The 5,823-nt window shown below is 36.6% G+C and overlaps 1 non-coding gene across 1 annotated transcript; it reads right to left on the minus strand.

Moving 5' to 3' along the window:
• Positions 1–3,773: 3,773 nt before the first annotated feature.
• Positions 3,774–3,881, minus strand: LOC148555025 (small nucleolar RNA R71). Its single transcript, XR_015887194.1, has one exon. It is a non-coding gene; the product is annotated as a small nucleolar RNA R71 (small nucleolar RNA).
• Positions 3,882–5,823: the final 1,942 nt, after the last annotated feature.

Genomic DNA, 5,823 nt, shown 5'->3' on the forward strand with positions numbered 1-5,823 from the left:
TAAAAGGGCGTTGAACGCCAGTTCTACGCTGCTGTCAGGAGTTAAACGCTAGAAACACGTCACAGACCAGAGTTGAACGCCAGAAATACGTTACAACCTGGCGTTCAACTCCAGAAAGAGCCTCTACACGTGTAACATTCAAGCTAAGCCCAAGCACACACCAAGTGGGCCCCGGAAGTGGATTTATGCATCAATTACTTACTTTTGTAAACCCTAGTAACTAGTTTAGTATAAATAGGACTTTTTACTATTGTATTTGACATCTTGGGATGTCTGGTTCTTAGATCATGGGGGCTGGCCATTCGGCCATGCCTGAACCTTTCACTTATGTATTTTCAAACGGTAGAGTTTCTACACTCCATAGATTAAGGTGTGGAGCTCTGCTGTTCCTCATGAATTAATGCAAAGTACTACTGTTTTTCTATTCAATTCAACTTATTTCACTTCTAAGATATTCATTCGCACTTCAACCTGAATGTGATGAACGTGACAATCATCATCATTCCCCCACGAACGCGTGCCTGACAACCACTTCCGTTCCACCTTAGATTGAATGAGTATCTCTTGGATCTCTTAATCAGAATCTTTGTGGTATAAGCTAGATTGATGGCGGCATTCATGAGAATCCGAAAAGTCTAAACCTTGTCTGTGGTATTCCGAGTAGGATTCTGGGATTGAATGACTGTGAAGAACTTCAAACTCGCGAGTTCTGGGCGTAGTGACAAACGCAAAAGGAGAGTGAATCATATTCCAGTATGATCGAGAACCTCAAGATGATTAGCCGTGCTGTGACAGAGCATTTGGACCATTTTCACAAGGGGATAGGATGCAGCCATTGACCACGGTGATGCCTCCAGACGATTAGCCATGCAGTGACAGTGCATCGGACCATTTTCCAGAGAGGATTAAAAGTAGCCATTGACAATGGTGATGTCCTTACATAAAGCCAGCCATGGAAAGGAGTAGGATTGATTGGATGAAGACAGCAGGAAAGCAGAGGTTCAGAGGGACGAACGCATCTCCATACACTTATCTGAAATTCTCACCAATGATATACATAAGTATTTCTATCTTTATTTTCTGTTTATTTTATTATTTATTTTCGAAAACTCCATAATCAATTTTATATCCGCCTAACTGAGATTTACAAGATGACCATAGCTTGCTTCATACCGACAATCTCCGTGGGATCGACCCTTACTCACGTAAGATTTATTACTTGGACGACCCAGTGCACTTGCTGGTTAGTTGTATCGAAGTTGTGAATAAAAAACAATTTATTAAGACGTGCGTACAGAGTTTTTGACGCTGTTGCATGAGATCACAATTTCGTACACCAAGTTTTTGGCGCCGTTGCCGGGGATTATTCGAGTTTGGACAACTGACGGTTCATCTTGTTGCTCAGATTAGGTAATTTTCTTTTTGTTTTATTTTCAAAAATTTTTCAAAATTCTTTCAAAAATTTCTCCTTTGTTTTCGAAAAAAAAAATATAAATGTTTTCAAAAATATATTTTTCTTTAAAATTTTTAAGAATGAATTCTAGAGTTTCATGAAGCATGTTGAAGCCTGGCTGGCTGTAAAGCCATGTCTAATTCTTTTGGATAGGGGCTTCCAACCATCAGCATAGAGGCAAGTTAATTGGAATGTCAGCTGTGGCATGTTTGAGTTACATACTAAAGCTTGGCTGGCTATTAAGCCATGCCTAACCCTCAGATTGGAGCTTTAGAATAAGAGTGCAAGATTTCTGGAATTCATATTAAAAATTTTGGAATCCTTATTTTTCTTTTTCACAAATGATTTTCGAAAAATCCAAAAAAAAAATCATAAAATCATAAAAAACAAAAAAATATTTTGTGTTTCTTGTTTGAGTCTTGAGTCAATTTTTAAGTTTGGTGTCAATTGCATACTCATCTTGCATTTTTCGAAAATTGCATTCATGCATTGCATTCATCATGATCTTCAAGTTGTTCTTGATAAACCTTCTTGATTGATCTTCATATTACATTGTTTTTGTGTTGTATAGTGTTTTTCATATGCATTCTTGAATCCATAGAGTCTAAACATGAAAGATTTCTAAGTTTGGTATCTTGCATGTTTTCTTTGCATTAAAAATTTTTCAAAAATATGTTCTTGATGTTCATCATGATCTTCAAAGTGTTCTTGGTGTTCATCTTGACATTCAGAGCATTCTTGCATGCATTCATTGTTTTGATCCATAACTTTCATGCATTGCATCATTTTCATGTTTTTCTCTCTCATCATTAAAAAATTCAAAAATAAAAAAAAATATCTTCTCCTTTTTCTTCTCATAAATTCGTAAATTTGAGTTGACTTTTTCAAAACTTTTTAAAATTTAGTTGTTTCTCATGAGTCAAATCAAATTTTCAATTTAAAAATCTTATCTTTTTCAAAATCTTTTTCAAAAATCAAATCTTTTTCATTTTTCTTAGTTATTTTCGAAAATTTTAAAAATATTTTTCAAAAATATTTTTCTCATCTTTATCACATAATTTTCGAAAATAACATCATCAATTAATGTTTTGATTCAAAAATTTCAAGTTTGTTACTTACTTGTTAAGAAAGATTCAAACTTTAAGTTCTAGAATCATATTTTGTGATTTCTTATGAATCAAGTCATTAATTGTGATTTTAAAAAATCAAATCTTTTTCAAAACTAATTTCAATTATATCTTTTCAAAAATATCTTTTTATCTTATCTTTTTCAAAATCATATCTTTTTCAAAAATTTGATTTTAAAATATCTTTTCTAACTTCTTATCTTCTTATCTTTTCAAAATTGATTTTCAAAATTTGTTTCAACTAACTAACTAACTTTTTGTTTGTTTCTTATCTTTTTCAAAACTACCTAACTAACTTTCTCTCTCTAATTTTCGAAAATATCTTCCCTCTTTTTCAAAATTTCTTTTTAATTAACTAATTATTTTAAATTTTGATTTTAATTTTCAAAAATTACTACCCTTTTTGAAAAACTATTTTCGAAAATCACTAACTCTTTTTCAAAAATAATTTTCGAAAATTCCCTTTTTCTCTCATCTCCTTCTATTCATTTATTCATCTACTAACACTTCTCTTCATCCCATATCTCTGCTCTCCTCACCCTTGTGTTTCTTTCCTTACATTACATTCTTTTCTTCTTCTTTTCTTCTACCCACATAGGGACCTCTATACTGTGGTAAAAAGGATCCCTATTATTATTTTTCTGTTCTCTCTTTTTCATATGAGCAGGAGCAAGGACAAGAATATTCTTGTTGAAGCAGATCCAGAACCTGAAAGGACTCTGAAGAGGAAACTAAGGGAAGCTAAATTACAACAATCCAGCAAGCACCTTTCAGAAATTTTCGAACAGGAAGAGGAGATGGCAGCCGAAAATAATAATAATGCAAGGAGGATGCTTGGTGACTTTACTGCACCTAATTCCAATTTACATGGAAGAAGCATCTCCATCCCTACCATTGGAGCAAACAATTTTGAACTTAAACCTCAACTAGTTTCTCTGATGCAGCAAAACTGCAAGTTTCATGGACTTCCATCTGAAGATCCTTTTCAGTTCTTAACTGAATTCTTGCAGATCTGTGATACTGTTAAGACTAATGGAGTAGATCCTGAAGTCTACAGGCTCATGCTTTTCCCTTTTGCTATAAGAGACAGAGCTAGAGTGTGGTTGGACTCTCAACCCAAAGATAGCCTGAACTCTTGGGATAAGCTGGTCAAGGCTTTCTTAGCCAAGTTCTTTCCTCCTCAAAAGTTGAGCAAGCTTAGAGTGGATGTTCAAACCTTCAGACAGAAGGAAGGTGAATCCCTCTATGAAGCTTGGGAGAGATACAAGCAACTGACCAAAAAGTGTCCTTCTGACATGCTTTCAGAATGGACCATCCTGGATATATTCTATGATGGTCTATCTGAATTAGCTAAGATGTCATTGGATACTTCTGCAGGTAGATCCGTTCACCTAAAGAAAACACCTGCAGAAGCTCAAGAACTCATTGACATGGTTGCTAATAACCAGTTCATGTACACTTCTGAGAGGAATCCTGTGAGTAATGGGACGCCTCAAAAGAAGGGAGTTCTTGAAATTGATACTCTGAATGCCATATTGGCTCAGAATAAAATATTGACTCAGCAAGTCAATATGATTTCTCAGAGTCTGAATGGAATGCAAGCTGCATCCAACAGTACTCAAGAGGCATCTTCTGAAGAAGAAGCTTATGATCCTGAGAACCCTGCAATAGCAGAGGTGAATTACATGGGTGAACCATATGGAAACACCTATAATCCCTCATGGAGAAATCACCCAAATCTCTCATGGAAGGATCAACAAAAGCCTCAACAGGGCTTTAATAATGGTGGAAGAAAAAGGTTTAGCAATAGCAAACCTTTTCCATCATCCACTCAGCAACAGACAGAGAACTCTGAACAAAATACTTACTAATTTAGCAAACTTAGTCTCTGATCTATCTAAGGCCACTGTGAGTTTCATGAATGAAACAAAGTCCTCCATTAGAAATTTGGAAGCACAAGTGGGCCAGCTGAGTAAAAGAGTCACTGAAATCCCTCCTAGTACTCTCCCAAGCAATACAGAAGAAAATCCAAAAGGAGAGTGCAAGGCCATTGAAATGACCATCATGGCCGAAACCACAAAAGAGGAGGATGACGTGAATCCCAAGGAGGAAGACCTCCTGGGACGTCCAGTGATCAATAAGGAGTTTCCCTCTGAGGAACCAAAGGAATCTGAGATTCATCTAGAGACCATAGAGATTCCAATAAACCTCCTTATGCCATTCATGAGCTCTGATGAGTATTCCTCTTCTGAAGAGAATGAGGATGTTACTAAGGAGCAAGTTACCAAGTACCTTGGTGCAATCATGAAGCTGAATGCCAAATTATTTGGTATTGAGACTTGGGAAGATGAACCTCCCTTGTTCACTAATGAACTAAATGATCTGGATCAACTGACATTGCCTCAGAAGAAACAGGATCCTGGAAAGTTCGTAGTACCTTGTACCATAGGCAACATGATCTTTGAAAAGGCTCTGTGTGACCTTGGTTCAGGGATAAACCTCATGCCCCTCTCTGTAATAGAGAAACTGGGAATCTTTGGGGTGCAAGCTACTAAAATGTCATTAGAGATAGCAGGCAATTCAAGAAAACAGGCTTATGGACAAGTAGAGGACGTGTTAGTAAAGGTTGAAGGCCTTTACATCCCTGCTGATTTTATAGTCCTAGATACTGGGAAGGATGAGGATGAATCCATCATCCTTGGAAGACCCTTCCTAGCCACAGCAAGAGCTGTGATTGATGTTGACAGAGGTGAACTAGTCCTTCAATTGAATGAGGACTCCCTTATGTTTAAAACTCGAGGTCATCCTTCTGTAAACATGGAGAGGAAGCATAAAAAGCTTTTCTCAAGACAGAGTCAACCAGAGCCCCCACAGTAAAACTCTGAATTTGGTGTTGGGAGGCCACAACCAAACTCTAAGTTTGGTGTTGAACTCCCATATCCAAATTCTAAGTTTGGTGTTGGGGAGTCTCAACAATGCTCTGAACATCTGTGAGGCTCCATGAGAGCCCACTGTCAAGCTATTGACATTAAAGAAGTGCTTGTTGGGAGGCAACCCAATTTTTATTTATCTAATTTTATTTTTCTTGTTCTTTCATGTTTTATTAGGTTCATGATCATGTGGAGTCACAAAATAAATATAAAAATTGAAAACGGAATCAAAAACAGCAGAAGAAAAATCACACCCTGGAGGAGGATCTCACTGGCGTTCAACGCCAGAACAGAGCATGGTTCTGGCGCTGAA

Source organism: Arachis ipaensis, chromosome B6, assembly GCF_059453495.1.
Source record: "Arachis ipaensis isolate K30076 ecotype BB chromosome B6, ASM5945349v1, whole genome shotgun sequence".
Lineage (NCBI taxonomy): Eukaryota > Viridiplantae > Streptophyta > Magnoliopsida > Fabales > Fabaceae > Arachis > Arachis ipaensis.